Below are 18,387 nucleotides of genomic sequence, written 5' to 3' on the forward strand. Positions count from 1 at the left end.
GATGTCAGCCTGCCTTAAGCAAAGGAAAACGGTACAGGTAGAGCAGGCTTAGTATGGCCAAAAATGCTGCCTGCAAAAACACACTGCAGAACCCTAAAAGTCTCAATCTTAAGGCACATTTGGGCCATCTCTGTGGCCCAGTTCCACTGTGAGGAGAGACATTTGGAACTGTGTGGTGGTTGCTGGAAGCTGCTCCTCTGACTCCATTCTCAAAAGAGGCTGTGTGCAAGAATTGGGCCCCTTGGAGATTGGAATTTGGTCTGATGTGTTGTTGAGGGTTCTTTGGGTGATAGAATCATACCTGAGACCACAGAGGCAGGTGTCAACAAAAGAAGTCAGGGCTCTTGTCTTCATTGCCTCTCTTCATCCTGAGCCTCGTGTGGGCTCTCTGGGAAATGCAGAAACCCCAAACAAGGCAAGTACAAGGTGAAGCAGTATTCTCACACCTTGGACTGGCCTCTCACGGGTGCACATAAAGTTGAGACAGATCTCAGAGGCCATCTGGGGTGAAGGCAAGCCTGAAACTGATGTCCAGCAGTGCTTTATAGAGGAACTATGGATTCCCTGTGAAAACAAAGAAAAATGAAGGCTCACCTGAGAGATCCAGCTGCCTTGTGCTGGAGTCTCAACAATGTTCAATGATTCCTGTCAGAGGACACAAAACCTCCTGCAAAGTGCAAACCACCTCAGCCTCTACAACTAGATAAAGACATAAAACCTGGAGTGCAGCCAGCCTACCTGAAGTCTCTTTTGCTCTCTGAAATCCTTTGCAGCTAAATAATCTGTGGCCAGGGACAGTCCCATCCAGCAACAGCCCAATGAGAGATCCCCTTTACAATGAGAAGGCAGTGCAGATAAAATGAAAGAGAGGCTAGATTACCAGGCAAATGCCAGACATGGCTGCCTGCCTCTCATCCTACAGGGTTCATGCAGCACTCTGATAGAAGTGGGAGAACAAGAGTTTCATGTTGGCAGCTGTAAAGGAAATTTATAGTTTTAATAGTACCAAAACTGTCCAATCATTAAAATGTCCAGTGTTTAGAAGGGAACAGTCATGAAATGGATTTCCATGAGGGCCGTTATCCATGAACTGGGAAACGTTTAGTGTGAAAATCATTGAGCCAGATCCAGGAAACCCTAGGCCAATGTGGAACATGGAAGTCAGGAAGAGAAGAGGTAAGTGTGGAGGTCACATCCTACCCAGCATCACTTCATTTCACTCCCATTTGGCTCAGGATGTGAAAGCCCTCACACCAAAAGTTTGCCTGCATGGACACACATTGCACTCCAAATGTTCCTTGTATGTTGGAGTACTCCCAGCTGAACACTGGGCCATGGTATGGACTGCTCGTGAAATTAAAAGAATGTGGGGATGGATTTGGAAGCACATTCTCTGTCATCTGCCTTCATTTTTCTTGCAGGAGCCATTGCAAAGTCCCTTCCACCCCTCACCAGATTGTATACTCACTCCTATCTGACCTTATTCCTGCTCACACTCTGTGTCCCAGGATGAAATACTAAGATGTTGGAGGAGTGTCTCCTCACAAGCTGAAGCACCTGCTCAGCTGGAAACTGGATTCGAGGTAAATTCAAGGGGCCATGTGGAAAGGACTTCTAGTGTGTCTCCTTGGGTTGGCCGCATGACAATAAAACAGTAGGAGATTCTGTGTTTTGGTGTGGTGTGCTCCTCTTCTTTCTAGAAAAGTGGCTTTTCTTGCAGGGGAAGGTGATTTGGATGCCAGCAGGTCTTGGCCTGCTTCCAAATTCACTGTGGATTCCTGATCCACAAAAATAAAAAGAATACGGAGTCCCAGAGCTGAACAGAGCCACAGAGAGATGCCACCAAAAGATTGTGACAATCAAGCAAAAAAAAAAAGTACTGAAGTGCATTAGCCTCATTCCTTTAAGGTGACTGTGCTTACAGAAATACACACACACACACACACACACACACCCAATACCACACATACAAACACCCAATACCACACACATGCAGACATCCAACTGTTGCAACACTCCCACAGAAACACATAGCCCAGCAGCTCCTGAGTCTGTGTGGTTGTGCAGGAAGCTCTACCAGAGAGAGAGCAACTCTGGATAACACAGGCAGGCTGTACCTAGACAGCACATTGGGGCAAATTTCAAAAAGACTCACCGCTGCAACGTCTAGGCTGGCCTGAGGAATCCTGCAGGTCTTTTTGGATTTTTAGGCATTTCCTGGTTTATTCCTGGGGCTGTGCTTGTTGTTTCTTCATGCTGGCTCACCACTGCCCTCTACTTGTGTCATGGAACCAACCCATGGATCCCCCAGAGAAGACAGGAGAGAGTCCACTGCCTATGCACCTCCACAGAAATTTTCGAGGACCCACAACATGGAGTGCAGCCAGCCTAACTGAAGTTTGTTTTGGTCTCTGAATTTCCTGGCAGCTAAATAATCTGTGGTGATAGGCAGTCTCATCCAGCAACAACCCGATGAAAGAGCCCCTTCACAATGAGAAGATCATGCATATGAAATTAAACAACAGCTAGATTACCAAGCAAAAGCCAGACACAGCTGCCTGCTTGTCTTCCTATGGGAATGACGCAGCCCTCCAATAAAAGTGAGAGAACAAGAATTTCCTTGTTGGCATCTGTAACGGGAATTATGATTTTAAAATATCAAAGCTGTCCAGATGTTAAAACATGACAGTGTATAGAAGAAAACACTCACACAATGGATGGCCATGAGGGTCATTCTCCATGAAGCGGGAAATGTTTAGCATGGAAGACATTGAGCCAGACCTAGAAAACCCTATGCAGACGAGGAACATGGAAGTGTGAAAAAAAAATTAGGCAATTGTGGAGCCCACAACCCGTCAGGCATCAATCCATTCTACTCCCATTTGGCTCTGGGTATGAAAGCCCTATAATCCCCAGGATGACCCAAATTGGCACTTTAAATGTTCTTTGCATGTTGGAGTACTCCCACCTGAACACCAGGCTATGCTGTGAACTGCTTGTGCAATTAAGTGAATGTGGAGATGGAGACTTCCATGCCATCTATCTTCTTTTTTTTTTTTTTTTTTTTTTTACAGGTGAAGTTTCTGGACCCCATCCACCCCTCACCAGATTGTATCCTGACCCTTATCTGACCTCATTGCTGCTAACACACTGTGTCACAGGATGAAACCCCAAGACAATGGAGGAGTGCCTTCTCATGATGGGAAGCAACTGCTTGGCTAAAAACCTAGGAAAATTCAAGGGGCTTCATGGGTAGGACTGCTAGGGTCTCTCCCTGTGTTGGCTGCAAGACAATAAAACACTGGGAGATGTCTGTATTTCGGGGGTTGTGCTCCTATTCTTTCTAGAAGAGTGGCTTTTTTTTTTTTTGCAGGGGGAGGTGATTTGGACTTGAGTGGGTCTTGGCCCACCTCCCAATTAACTGCAGTTTCATGATCCACAGAAAAATAAAGAACATGGAGCCTTGCAACCCAAGCAGAGTCACACATCAGGCCACCAAGAAGTTGGGGGACAAATAAAAGAAGTGCAAAAGTGTGTTGGCCACATTCCTTTAAGCAGACTCCACTTACAGATACACATACACACACACACACACACACACACACAATGCCACACAAAAATGCAGACGTCCAACACTCACAACACTACCACAGATACAGACAGTCTGGCAGCTCCTTAGGCTGCATGGTGGACTCTCATTTGTCTTCTCTGTGGGATCCTCGGGATACTCTCACGATCCTAGGAGATGGCAGACGTCAGCCATTTTGAAGAAACTTCAAGTACAGCCCCGGAAATAAACCACAAAATTTTCAAGCATCAGAAAGGATCTGCAGAATTCCTCAGGACTGCCAAGACGTTGTAGGGGTGAGTCTTCTTGAAACTTTCCGCACTGTGATTTCTAGGAACATCCCACCTGTGTTTGCCAAAATCAATCAATCTCAGTCCCATATTTTGTTCCATGTTTGAAAGCCCTCAAATCGGGATTATGCCAGGACAGCCCCAATTTGCCCTCCAACTATTTTCAAGTTGGAGTACTAACACCTGAACATAGGGTCATAATGTGGACTGCTTGTTTCATTAAGGGAATGCTGGGATGGAACTGGACGCAATTTCTGTGTCATCAGTCTTCATTTTTTTTTTTTTTTTTTTTTTTGCAGGTGAACTTGCGGACCCCATCCACCCCTCACCAGATTGTATCCTAACCACTATCTGACCTTACTGCTTCTCGCACTCGATACCCAAGAATGAAGTCTCAAGACAATGGAGGAGTGCCTCCTCATGATGTGAAGTACCCAGTCAGCTGCAAACCGAATCTGAGGTAAGTTCAGGCAGCCCTGCAGACAAGACTGCTAGTGTCTCTCCATGGTTTGTTTGCAGGACAGTAAAACACTGGGAGATGTCTGCTTTTTTTGTGTAAAGTGCTCCTCTTTTTTCTATGAGAGTGGCTTTTTTGTAACGGGAGGTGATTTGGATGCCGGTGGGTCTCGGCTTGCCTCCCAATTCACAGCGGATTCATGATTCAAAGAAAAATTTAAAAAAAAACAAAACACGTGACCCACAGCCCAGGCAGAGTCACACAGACTGGCCACCAAAAGGATGGGAGACTGAAAAAAAAAAGTGCTGAAGTGCATTAGCCACATTCCTTTAAGCAGATTACACTTACAGGCGCATGCATGCACGCACACACACACCCACACACAGAGATGATGCCACACACACACTCAGACATCCAACACTCGCAACACTCACAGAAACACACAGCCCATCAGCTCCTCAGATTCCTTTGTTCTGCAGCAAGACCAACCAGGGAAAGAGCAAACCTGGAGAACACAGGTGGGCTGTACCTATAAATCACACTGAGACATGCTTCAAAAAAGACTCACCCCTACAATGTCTCGGCAGGCCTGAGAAATCCTGCAGATACTTTTGGATCCTTACGGATTTTGCAGATTATTCCTTGGGCTCTGCTTGATTTCTTCAGGCTATGTCAAATCTGCCCTCTGCTAGGATCATGGGACTATCCCATGGGTCACACAGATAAAAGAGGCGAGCGTCCACTGCTGACACACCTCCATGGAAGACTCCTTCTCCACCAAGCCACAGGGACTTGTCACTAGGCAATGGTGACATTCATTGTGACACAAGGCAGAACTCACAATTATGCCTGGTGCTCTGAGATTTGTGCTTGTGGATGCATGAGGCAGGCTTGGGTGCCTGGCTGTCAGAGCTTTCAGCCTGCCTAAGCAGAGGAAAATGTTACAGGCAGAACCGACCTGGTATCAGGAAAAAGATGTATGAGAAAATCCTCTGCAGGGCCATAAAAGTCCCGACCTCAGGGCCCTTTCCGGTCATATCAGTTGTCTGGTCCCAGTGGAGGAGGATTCTATTTGAGACTGTGCCGGGGTCTCTGGAAACTGCTCTGCTGACTCAGTTTGTGAGAGGCTGTGTGCAAGAATCTGGTCCTATGGGGATTGAAATATAGTCTGCGGGGTTATTCAGGGTTCTTTGGGTGGCAGAATCATACTGGAGACCCTAGAGGCAGGGGTCAGTGAAAGATGACCAAGTTCTTGACCTCACCATCTCCCATCATTTTGGGCTTTGCAGGAGCTCTCTGGGAAAGGCAGGAACCACAAAAAAGGCAAGTCCAAAGTAGAGCAGTGTTCTCACACCTTGGCCTATCCTTTCACAGGTGCAGATAAGGTGGAGTCAATGTCTCAAAGGTCGTCTGTGGTGATGGCAAGTATAAAAATGTATCCAGTAGTGCTGTTGAGGGGCACTGTGGATTCCCCATCCTTGCCCCAAGGCTCATCTGAAAGAATGTGCTGCCTTGTGCTGGAGTCCAAGCAATGCTTGGTGATTCCTGTCAGAGGACACCAAAGTCTCCTACAACTTGCAAACAACCTCAGCCTCCACCACAAGACCATGACTCACAATCTGGAGTGCAGCAACCCTACCCAAAGTCCCTACTGCTCTCTAAAATCCATGGCAGCTACATAATCTGTGGAGAGAGGCAGTCCCATCCAGCAACAGCCCAATGAAAGAGCCCCTCTGCAAAGAGAAAGGCTGTACAGATGAAATAAAACAGAGGCTAGATTACAAGGCAAAGGCCAGCCACAGCTGCCTGCTTCTCATTTTACAGATATTATGCAGTCCTCCAAGAGAAGTGAGAGAACAAGAGTTTTTTTTTCTTGGTGACTGTAAGTGGAATTTGTCATTTTAACAGTATCAAAGCTGCCCAGTCATTGAAACCTGACATTGTTTAGAAGCAAACACTCATGCAATGGATTCCCATGAGGGTTTCTCTCTATGAACACGGAAACGTTAGTGTTAAAGTCATTGATCCAGACCCAGGAATCCCTAGGCTGTGAGGAACATGGAAGGCAGAAAAAGAAGAGGTAAGTGTCGAGGCCACATTCTAACCAGCATCAATCAATCCCACTCCCATTTGTTTTCAGGTATGAAAGCCCTCAGATTGGGAGTTTTCCCAGATGGCCACAATTTGCACTCCAAATATTCCTCGCACATTGGAGTGCTCCCACCTGAACATGTGTCCATGGTGTGGACTGCTTGTGCAATTAAGGGAATGCAGGGAAAACCTTACAATCAGCTTCTGTGTCATCTTTCTTAATTTCTTTATCTTTCTTTCTTTTCTTTTCTTTTTCTTTTTCTTTTTTTTTTTTTTTTTTTGCAGGGGATGTTGCTAGACCTTATCCACCCTTCACCAGATTGTATCCTCACTCCTATCTGAACTTATCGCTGCTCACACTTTATGTCCCAAGATGAAATCTAAAGATGATGGAGAAGTGCCCCTTATGAAGCAAAGCACCTGCTTGGCTGGGAATGAAATTTGATGTAAATACGTAGGGCTGTGCAGACAGAAAGGCTTGTGTCTCTCCATGTGTTTGCCTCAGGACAATGAAACACTGGTAGATGTCTCTTTTTTGGTTATGTGTGCTCCTGTTGCTTTTAGAAGAGTGGCTTTTATTGCAGGGTAAGATGATTTGGATGCCAGCAAGTCTCGTCATACCTTCCATTTTACAGCAGATTCATGATCCACAGAAAATTAAAGAACACAGAGCCCCACAGCCCCACCAGAGACACACAGACTGGCCCCCCAAAAGTTGGGAGACTCAAGAAAAGGAGTGCTGAAGTGCGTTAGCTACATTCCTTTAAGCAGACTCCACTTAAAGTTACACACATACACAGACACACAAACACACAAACACACAATGCCACACACACATTCAGACATCCAACACTCACATCACTCGCCCAGACACACTCCACCAGGCAGCTCCTGAGGCAGCATGATTCTGCAGGAATCTCCACCTGGGGTAGAGAAACCATGGTGACCACTTGTGAGCTACACCTCGAAATCACAGTGGGGCAAGTTTGAAAATGACTCTCCCATACTACATGTAGCCAGGCCTTGTGAATTCTGCAGATCTTTTTGGATCTTTAGGGATTTTGCAATTTATTCCTGAGGCTGTGCTTGAAGTTTCTTAAGGCTGGTTCATGTGTGCCCTCTTCTACGTTGAACGGACTACCCCATGGATCCCACAGAGAAGACAGGCAAGAGTGAACCGCCGATGCATCTCCATGCAGGTCTACTTCTCTGCCAAGAAACAGGGACTTTCCCTAGGCAACAGCGACATTCACCATGATGCTAGCCAGAGCTAACTATCAGGTCTGGTTCTGTGAGACTTTCTCAAGCAGGTTCATGAGGCTGGCTCAGACACCTGGCTATCAGAGCTGTCAGCCTGCCTAAGTAGAGGAAAACACTACAGGCACAGTTGGCCTGGTATCATGAGTAGTGCTCCCTCTCAAAACCTACCATGGCACCCTAAAATTCTCAACCTTAGGGCCCCTTTGGGATGTCTCTTTCTTAGGTCTCACTGTAGGAGGAGGCGGTTCAAGACTGTGAGGTGCTTGCTGAAGACTGCTCTTCTGAATCCATTCCCAAAAGGGGCTGTGTGCAAGAATTGTGTCCCATGAGGGTTGGAATATCCCCTGGTGATTTGTTGGGAATATTTTGTGTGAAGGAATCATGTCAGAGACCCGAGAGGTTTGCAGCAGCGAATGATGGCCGGGCCCTTCACTTCCTTGCCTCTCTTTATCCTGGGCCCTACAAAGGCTCTCTGGGAAAGGCGGGAATCACAACAAAGGCAAGTTCAAGAGGAAGCAGTGTTCTTACAAAGGAAACTGTGGTCTCACGGTTGCAGATCATGTTGGAAAATAGACTCAGAGGCCATCTGTGCTGATTGCAAGCCTGAAAAGGGTGTCCAGCATTGCTCTTCAGGGGCAATGGGGACCTAGCATGAAAGCAAGTAAAAATCAAGGCTCAGCTGACAGAATGAGCTGACTTGTGCTAAAGCCCAGGAAACATTCAAAGATTCCTGTCAGAGGACCCAAAGTCTCCTGCAAAGTTCAAACAATCTCAATCCCCACAAAGAGACAATGGCCCACAACCAAGAGCATGGCCAACCTAACTGAAGTCAATTTTGCTCTTTGAAATTGGTGGAAGTAAAAAGATCTGTGGTGAGAGGGTGTCCCATCCAGCAATAGCCTAATTACAGACATGACTGCCTGCTTCTCATAGTATAGGAATAATGCAGCCCTTTGGTAAAAGTGTGAGAACAAGAGTTTTCCTTTTGCCAGCTATAAAGGGAAATTATGGTTTTAAAAGTATCACAGTAGCTCAGTCATGAAAAATCGATGGTGTTTAAAAGGAAACACTCCCACAATGCATTTTTATGAGGGTCATTTTCCATGAACTGGGAAACGTTTTGTGTGGAAGATGCTGAGCCAGACCCAGGAAACCCTATGCCGATGAGGAACATGGAAGTGACAAAAAGAAGAGGCAAGTGTGGAGGCCAAATCCCACCCAGCATCAGTCCATCCCAGTCCCATTTGGCTTTGGGTTTTAAAGCTGAAAACAGCAGTGTGCCAGTTGGCCTTAGTTTGCAATACAAATGTTTCCTGCGTGGTGAAGTACTCCCACCTGAACAGCGGGCCATGTTGTGGACTGTTTGTTCTATTAAAGGAATGCAGGGGTGAAGTTTGAAACACCTTCTGTGTCATCTGTCTTCACCTCTTTGTTGGTGAATGTACGTGACCACATCGACCCCTCACCAGATTGTATTCTCACCCCCATCTGAACTTATTGCTCCTCACACTCCCTATCCAAGGATAAAATCCCAAGATGATGGAGGAGTGCATGCTCTTGGGGTAAAACACCTGCTTGCTGAGAAATGAACTCGAGACAATTTCAAGGGTCTATGTGGACAGGAGGGCTAGTGTCTCTCTCTAGGTTGGCCGAATTACAATGAAACACAAGGAGATGTCTGTTCTTGGGTGTGGTGTTCTCTTCTTTCTGGAAGTGCGCATTTTTTATTCAGGGGGAGATAGTGGGGACCTCGGCTAGTCACAGCCAGCCTACCTATTCATTTCAGATTCATGAAACACAGAACATTAAAGAACAGGGAGCCCTGCGGCCCACACAGAGCCACACAGGCAAGTCACTCAAAGGTTAAGAGACTAAAAAATAAAAGGCACTGCAGTGTGTTAGCCACATTTCTTTAAGTAGACTACACTTACAGGCACACACACAGACACACACACACAAACACACAAATTCACACACACACGAAGACATCCAACAATAAAAACATTTCCACAGAAATGCAAAGCCAGGTAGCTTCTGAGATTGGGTCTTTCTACAGGAAGCCCCACCTGGAAGACAGTAACCCCTGTGTTCTGGGGAACACAGAAGGGCTGAACCAAGAAATCACAATAGGGCACGTTTCAATAAGACTAACCCCTAAAACATATAGGCATGCTGGAGGCACACTTCAGATTCTTTTGCATCCTTAGGAATTTCATGGTTTATTCCTCTGGCTATGCTTAACTTTCCTTCAGACTGGCTCACATCTGCCCTCTCCTAGGATCATGAGACTATCCTGTTGATCACACAGATAATTCAGGCAAGAGTCCATCACCAACACAAATCCATGGAGGTCTCCTTGTCCACCAAGCAGCAGGGACTTTTCTCTAGGCAAAGGTGGCATTCATTGTGACACTAGCCAGAGCTCACAGCTCATGCCTGGTGCCCTGAGATGAGCACATTTGCACTAGCGAGGCAGACTTGGGTGCTGTGCTGTAAGAGTGTCTGCCTCTGTAAGCAGAGAAAAATGGTACAGCCAAAGCTGGCCTGGTATTGGGAAAAAGGTGCCCTGTGATAACCAACAGTGGGGCCCTAAAAGTCTCCACCTTAGGGCCTTTACACACCATCTCCATGGTGGGGTTACACTGGAGGGAGGGTTGTTTTGAGACTGTGAGGTTGTCTCTGGAAACTGTCCTTCTGAGTCCATTGCTGAAATATGCTGTCTGCGAGAATCAGTTTCCTTGGAAATTGGATTATAGTCTGGTGAGATGTTGAGGGGTCTTTTCTTTGGGTGATGGAATTATACTTGAGACTCCAGAGGCAGGTATGAGTGAAAGGTCGCCTGGCCCTTGACCTAACTGCATTCTTTCATTCTGGGCTGTGCAGATGCTCCCTGGAAAAGACAGGAACCACAACAAAGGGAAGCCAAAGGTGGAGCAGTGTTCTCAGACCTCAAACTGGCCTCTCATGGGTGCAGATGCAGTAGAGACAGTGTCTCAGAAGCCATCTATGGCAATTTCAAGTCTGAAAAATGTATCCAGTATTGCTGTTGAAGGACAATGTGGAACCCCCATGAAAGCTAACAAAAATCAAGGCTAGTCTGAGAAAATGAGCTGACTTCTGCTGGAGTCCAAGCAACATTCAAGGATTCCTGTCAGAGGACCAAAACCTCCTGGAAAGTGCAAACCACCTCAGCCCCAACAATGAGTCCATGACCCAAAACTGGTGTGCAGCCATAATAACAGAAGTCCCTTTTGCTTTCAGGGATCTGTGGTCCAGCAGCCAAAGGATCTGTGGCAAGATGCAGTCTCATCCTGCAACAGCTTAATGAAAGACACCCTCCACAATGAGAATGGATGGGTAGATGAAATGAAAGAGAAGCTAGATTGTCAGGCAAAAGCCAGACAAGGCTGCATGTTTATCATCATACAGGAATCATACATTCCTCTCATAGAAGTGGGAGAAGAAGAGTTTCCTTGTTGGCATCTTTAGCAAGAATTTATGGTTTTAAAAATATCAAGCTTCCCAGTCATTAAAGTGTGAGAGTGTTTAGAAGGAAACACTCATGCTAAGGATTCCCGTGAAGTTAGTCCTCAGTGAATTTGGAAATGTTTAGTGTGGAGGACATTGATCCAGACTCAGGAAACACTAGGCCGATGTGGAACATGGAATTCATGAAAAGAAGAGGCAAGGGTGGAGGCAACATTTGACAAGCATCAATCCAACCCACCCTCATTTTTCTCTGGGTATGAAAGACCTCAAATCGGGAGTTTGCTAGGGTGGCCCCAGTTTGCACTCCATGTGTTCCCCACATGTTGGAGTACTCCCACCTGAACACCAAGCCATGGTGTTGACTGCTTGTGCAATTAAGGGAATGTGTGGATGCAGTTGAAAGAACTGTGTCATCAGTCTTAAAATTTTTGCAGGTGAAGGTGCAGGACACCATCCACCCCTCACCCGATTGTATCCTCTCCCCAATAGGATCTTATTGTTGCTCACACTCTCTGTCCCAAAATGAAATCCCAAGACAATGGAGGAGTGCCACCTCACAGCGTAAAGACCTGCTCAGCTGGGAACCGAATTCGTGGTAAATTCAAGACGCCCTTTGAACATGACTGCCAGTGTTTCTCCATGCTTTGTCCACAGAACAAAGAAACACTGAAAGATGGCTGATCCACACACAGGCCAAGAAAATGTTGGGACTCTCAAAAAAAGAATCACTGCAGTGCATTAGCAGCATTCCTTTAAGCAGACCCAACTTACAGTCACGCCCACACATACACACACACACACAAACACAACCAAAGCCAAAAAGACACAACCACATGGAGACACCCAACACTCACAACACTCCCAAAGAAACACATTTCCCAGCAGCTTCTGAGGCTGTATGGTTTACTGCAGGAAGCCCCATCTAAGAGAGAGCAATTCTGGGGAACACAAGTCCATTGCACATAGTAATCACAATGGGGTAAGATTCAAAAAGACTGGCATCTACATCTAGGCAGTCCTGAATCATCCTACAGATCATTTTGGAAAGTTAGGGATTTCATGGTTTTTTCATGGGGCTCTGCTTGATGTTTCTTCAGTGTGGCTCATGTCTGCCCTCTCCTAGGATCATGGGGCTATCCCGTGGATCCCACAGAGAAGAGAGGCAAGAGTCCACCACGGATGCAACTCCACGGAGGTTTTCTTCTCTGCCAAGGTGCAGGGACTTCTCACGGGGCAATGATTACATTCATTGTCATGCAAGCCATAGCTCACAGTCAGGCCTGCTTCCCAGAGACTAGCACAAGCACAATTGTGAGGCAGGCTCAGGCACTATCCTGTCAGAGCTGTCAGCCTGCCTAAGCCAGGTAAAATGTTACAGGCAGAGCTGGCCTGGTATTGGCAAAAAAAGCTGACTATGAAAAACCACCGTGGGACCCTAAAATTCTCAACCTCAGGAACCCTTCGGGCTGACTCCACGTTATGGCCCCACTGAAGGAGGAAGTATTTGGAGATGGCAAGATGGTCACTGGAATCTGCTATTGTGACTCCATTCACAAAAGAGGCTGTGAGCAAGAATCTGGTCCCATGGGAATTAGAATATAGTCTGGATTGTTGATGATGGTTCTTTGGGTGAGAGAATCATACCTGAGACCCCAGAGGGGGGTGTCAGAGAAGTAATGCCGGGCTCTTGACCTCACAGCCTCCCTTCACCCAAGATTTAACAAGGGCACTCTGGGAAAGGCAGGAAGCATGACAAAGGCAAGTCTAAGGTGGAGCAGTGTTCTCACACTTCAGACTGGCCTCTCTTGGGTGCAGATGAGGTTGATACAGTGTTGCAGAGGCTGTCTGTTGTGATGGCAAGCCTGAAATGGGTGTCCAGTAGTGCTGTTGAGGGGCAATGTGGGTTCCCCATGAAATGAAACAAAAATCAAGGCTCACCTGAGACAATGAGCTGCCTTGTGCTTGAGTTTAAGCAATGTCCAATGATTCCTGTCAGAAGACACCAAAGCCTCCTGCAAACTGCAAACAACCTCAGCTTCCACAAGGATACAATGACCCAAAATCTGGAGAACAGCTGGCCTTCCTGAAGTCCCTTTTGCTCTCAGAAATCCCTGGCAACTAAGTAATCTGTGGCAAGAGGCTGTTCCACCCAGCTGTGGCCCAATGAAAGAGCCCTTCCACAAACAGAAGGCCTTGCAGATGAAATGAAACAGAGGCTAGATTACCAGGCAAAAGCCAGACACAGCTGCCTGCTGCTCATCCTACAGGAATCATGCAACCGTCAAACAGAAGTTGGAGAAAAAGAGTTTACTTATTGGTGTCTGTAATGGGAATTTATGGTTTTAAAAGTATCAAAGCTGCCAGTCATTAAAATGTGACAGTGTTTAGAAGGAAACATTCAGGCAATGGATTCCCATGAGGGTCGTTCTCCATGAACTGAGAAACATTTAGTGTGGATGTCATGGTGCTCCAGGCAGAAGAGGAACTTGCAAGTGAAAAAAAAAAAAAAAAAAAAAAAAGAAGAGGGAAGGATGGAGGCCACATCCCACCCAGAATCATTCCATTTTAGTCCAATTTGGCTCTGGGTATGAAAGCTCTCAAATAGGGTGTTTGCCAGGATAGCCCAAATTTGCATTCCAAATGTTACTTGCACATTGGAGTACACCCACTGGAAAACTCGGACATGGTGTAGACTGCTTGTGCAATTAAGGGAATGTAGGGATGGAGTTGGAAGCACCTCCTGTGTCATCTATCTTCATTTTTTTTCTGCAGCTGAAGTTGCGGGACCCCATCCACCCCTCAACATATTGTATGATCAACCCTTATTGCTCCTCACACTTGATGTCCTAGGATGAAATCCCAAGATGATGTAGGAGGTTCCCCTCATAATGTGAAGATCCTGCTTGGCTGGGAAACAAATTCGAGGTAAATTCAAGGAACCCTTCAACTGGGACTGAAAGTGTCTCTGTTCGGGTTGACTGCAAGTGAATGAAACAGTGGAAGATGTCTTATTTTTGGTGGGGTGTACTCCTCTTCTTCAAGAATAGTGGATTTTTTGAAGTGGAATTTATTTGGATGTTGGAGAGTCTCGGCCTACCTCCCAATTTATTGTGGATTCATTTTCAAAAAAATAAAGAAAGAAAGAGCATGGAGACTTGCATCCCAAGCAAAGCCACACAGACAAGTCAACAAAAGGTTGAGAGGCTTAAAAAAAAAAAAAAGAATCGCTGAAGTGCTTTAGCCACTTTAAGCAGACCCCACTTAGAGACACACACACACACACACACACCCCAACACACAAAGCCACACAAACACACAGAAATGCAACACTTGCAGTACTCCCACAGAAACATGCAGCCCACAGTTCCTGAAGCTTTGTGGTTCAGCAAGAAGCCCCACCTGGGAGACAGCAACACTGGAGAACACTGGCAGGCTGCTCCTAGGAATCACAGTGGGGAGAGTTTCAAAAAGACTCACCCCTACAATGTCTAGGCATGCTTGAGGAATCCTGTATATTCTTTTGGATTCTTAGGGGTATTGCAGCTTATTCCTGGGAAAGTGTGTGATGTTTCTTTAGGCTGGCTCTCATCTGCCCTCTTATAGAGTCATTGAATGGAGACATTCATTGTCATGTTAATCGGAGCTCACAATCAGGCCGGGTGCCCTGAGGGTAGCACATGAGAATTTCTGAGGCAGGCTTGGACCCCTGGCTTTCAGAGCTGTCAGCGTGCCTAAGCAGAATAAACTGGTACAGGCAGTGCCGGCCTGGTATCTGCTGAAAGGCGGCCAGGTAAAATCGAATGCAGGACCCTCATTGTCTCTACCTCAAAGCCCCTTTGGGCCATCTCTGTGATTGTCTCTTGGTGGAGAAGGAGGTGTTTTGAGGCTGTGAGGTGGTCACGGGGAAGTGCTATTCTAATTCCATTCCTAAAATAAGCTGTGTGTTAAAAATGAGTCCCATGGTGATTGGAATATTATCTGGTGTGTTGCTGAGGGTTCTATGTGTGATAGAATCATACCAGAGACCCCAGAGAAGGGTGTCACTGAAAGACACCCTGGCTCTTGACCTCACAGCCTCCCTTCATCCTTGGCCTCATGGGCGTCTTCTGGAAAAGGAAGAAACCATGACAAAGGCAAGTCCAAGATGAAGCAGAGTTCTCACACATCAGACTGGCCTCTCACGTGTGCTGATGAGGTAAGACAGTGTCTCACAGGCCATCCATGGCAATGGCAAGCCTGAAAATGGTGTCTAGTAGAGTTGTTGAGGGACACCGTGGATTCCCATGAAAGAAAAGAAAAATCAAGACTTGCCTGAGAGAATGAGCTGCCTTGTGCTAGAGTCCTAGCAATGTTCAGTGATTCCTGTCAGAGGTCCCAAAAGCCTCCTGGAAAATGCAAACAACCTCAGCCACCAAAACAAGACAACGACCACAGTCTGGAGTACAGCCTGCCTACTGAAAGTCCCTTTTGCTCTCTGAAAGCCCTGGCTGTTAAATAATGTGTGGAGCATGGAAGTCCCATTTAGCAACAGCCTAATGAAAGAGCCGCTCCACAATGGGAAGGCCTTGCGGATGAAATGAAACAGAGGCTAGAGTACCAGGCAAAACCCAGACATGGCTGTCTGCTTCTCATTTTTCAGGAATCATGCAGCTCTTCAATAGAAGTGGGAGAACAAGAATTTCCTTGTTGGCAGTTGTGACAGAAAGTTATGGTTTTAAAAGTGTCAAAGCTGCTCAGTCATTAAAACATGACAGTGTTTAGAAGAAACACTCCTGCAATGGATTTCCATGAGGTCGTTCTCTGTGAACTTGAAAATATTTAGTGTGGCAATCGTTGAGCCAGATCCAAGGAACCACAGGCAGAAAAGGAACATAGAAGTCAGGAAAAGAAGAGGTAAGTGTGGAGGCCACATCCTTCCCAGCATTAATCCATCCCACTCACTTTTTGCTCTGGGTATGAAAGCCCTCAAATTGGGAGTTTGCCAGCATGGCCCCAATTTTCACTCCAAATGTCCTTACACGTTTGAATACTCCCACTTGAATACTGGGCCATGGTGTGGACTGCTTGTGCAATTAAGGAAATGTGGGGATGGAGTTGGAAGCAACTTCTGTGTCATCGTCTTTATTTTTTTGCATGTAAAGTTGCAGAACCCCATTCGCATCTCACAAGACTGTATCCTCACCTCTAACTAACCTTATTCCTGCTCACAATCTATGTCCCAGGATGAAATACCACAATGATGGGGGAGTTCCCCCTTATGACCTGAAGAACCTGCTGGGCTGGGAACAGATTTTGATGTCGATTTACTGGGGCCTTGCAGACAGGACTGCTAGTGTCTCTCCCTAAGTTTGCCGCAGGATGATGAAACACTGGGAGATGTTCATTTTCAGTGTGATGTGTTTCTCTTCTTTCTAGGATATTGGATTCTTTTTGCAGGGGTAGCTGATTTGGATATTTGCATGTCTTGGCCCACCTCCAAATTCACAGTGGATTTATGATCCACAGAAAATTGCAGAACATGGAGCCCCGCAACCCAACAGAGACACACAGATGGGCAACAAAAGGTTGGGAGAAAAAAAAAAAAAAGCAGCACTGAAGTGCAGTAGCCACATTCTTTTAAGGAGACTCCACTTACAGGCACAAACACACACACACAGACACAAACACACTCACACAGAAACAAACACACAATACCACACACACAGACATCCAAACCTCACAACACAGCCACAGAAACGCAACGGCCGGCACCTACTGAGACTGTGTGTTTTTGCTGGAAGCCCCACCTAGAAGAGAACAACCTGGTGGAACACAGGCAAGCTGTACCTAGAAAGCATAGTGGAGCAAGTTTCAAAAAGACTCAACCCTACAATGTCTAGGCAGGCCTGCAATTTCTGCAGAACTTTTTGAATCCTTCAGGATGTTTTGGTTCATTGCTGGGCCTCTTAATTTTATGGGACTATCTCATGGACCCCACTGAGAAGAAAAATGAGAGTCCATGGCCAACACCCTTCCACGGAGATCTCCTTCTTCGCCATGTTGCAGGGAATTGCTGCAAAGCAATGGTGACTTTCACTGTGACAGCACTGAGCTGACAGAGCTGTCAGCCTGCCTGAGCAGAAAAAAAAATAGTACAGGCAGACCCATCCTGATATCAGAAAACAGGCTACTTGAGAATAACCACTGCAAGACCCTAAAAATTGTCAGCCTCAGGACCTTTTTATGTAGTCTTCATGGTCTGTTCCCACTAGCAGAAAAGCTGTTTCAAGACTGTGAGGTGGCTGCTGGAAAATACTCTTCTGACTATATTCCAGAAAGAGTCTGTGGAGGACTCAAAAGCTTCCTTCAAAGTGCAAACATCCTCAGCCTCCACAGTGAGATAGTGACACAGAACCTGGAACACAGCCAGCCTCTCTGAAGTCTTTTTCGCTCTCTGGAATCCCTGGCAGCTAAATAAACTGTGGTGAGAGGCACTCCTATCCAGCAACAGCCCAATGAAAGAGCCCTTCCACGATGAGAGGACCATGCATATAAAATAAAACAGAGGTTAGATTACAAGGCAAAAGCCAGAAATGGCTGCCTGCTTCTCATCCTAGAGGAATCAGGCAGCCCTCTGACAGAAGTGGGAGAACAAGAGTATCCTTGTTGGAGACTGTAACAGGAATTCGCAGTTTTAAAAGTGTCAAAGCTGCCCAGTCATTAAAACATGTCAGCGTTTAGAAGGAAACACATGGCCAGCTGCAGTGGCCCAAGCCTGTAATTCCAGCACTTAGGGGATGCTGAGTTGGGCAGATCACGAGGTCACAAGATCAAGACCCTCCTGGCTAACACAGTGAAACCCTGTCTCTACCAAAAAAAAGAAAAAAAAAATTGCCAGGTGCAGTGGTGGGCACCTGTAGTCACAGCAACTCAGGAGGCTGAGGCAGGAGAATGGTATGAAACCAGAAGGTGGAGGTTGCAGTGAGCCGAGATCCCACCACTGCCTGCCAGCCTGGGAGACAGAGCTAGACTACATATCAATTAAAAAAAAAAAAAGTTCAAGGGGTGATGTGGGCAGGACAGCTAGTGTCTCTTGCTGAGAGACACATTGGTCACTGGACAATGAAATACTGAGAGATGTCTGTTTTTTGGTGTGGTGTGCTCCTCTTCTCTCTAGAAGGGTGGCTTTTTTTTTTTTTTTTTTTGGCCGGGAGAGTTGATTCGGACATTGTCTTGTCTAAGCCTGCCTCCCA

At 46.4% G+C, this 18,387-nt stretch overlaps 1 long non-coding RNA gene across 1 annotated transcript in view; it reads right to left on the minus strand.

Annotated features, from left to right (window-relative positions):
- Positions 1-342: 342 nt before the first annotated feature.
- The window catches only part of LOC129530257 (uncharacterized), a 40,867-nt gene continuing 22,822 nt past the window's right edge, over positions 343-18,387 (minus strand). The window contains exon 3 of the long non-coding RNA XR_008675770.2: positions 343-564. This is a non-coding gene — a long non-coding RNA (uncharacterized lncRNA). The remainder of the gene's footprint in view (positions 565-18,387) is intronic.

This window comes from Gorilla gorilla, chromosome Y (genome assembly GCF_029281585.2).
Source record: "Gorilla gorilla gorilla isolate KB3781 chromosome Y, NHGRI_mGorGor1-v2.1_pri, whole genome shotgun sequence".
Taxonomy (NCBI): Eukaryota; Metazoa; Chordata; class Mammalia; order Primates; family Hominidae; genus Gorilla; species Gorilla gorilla.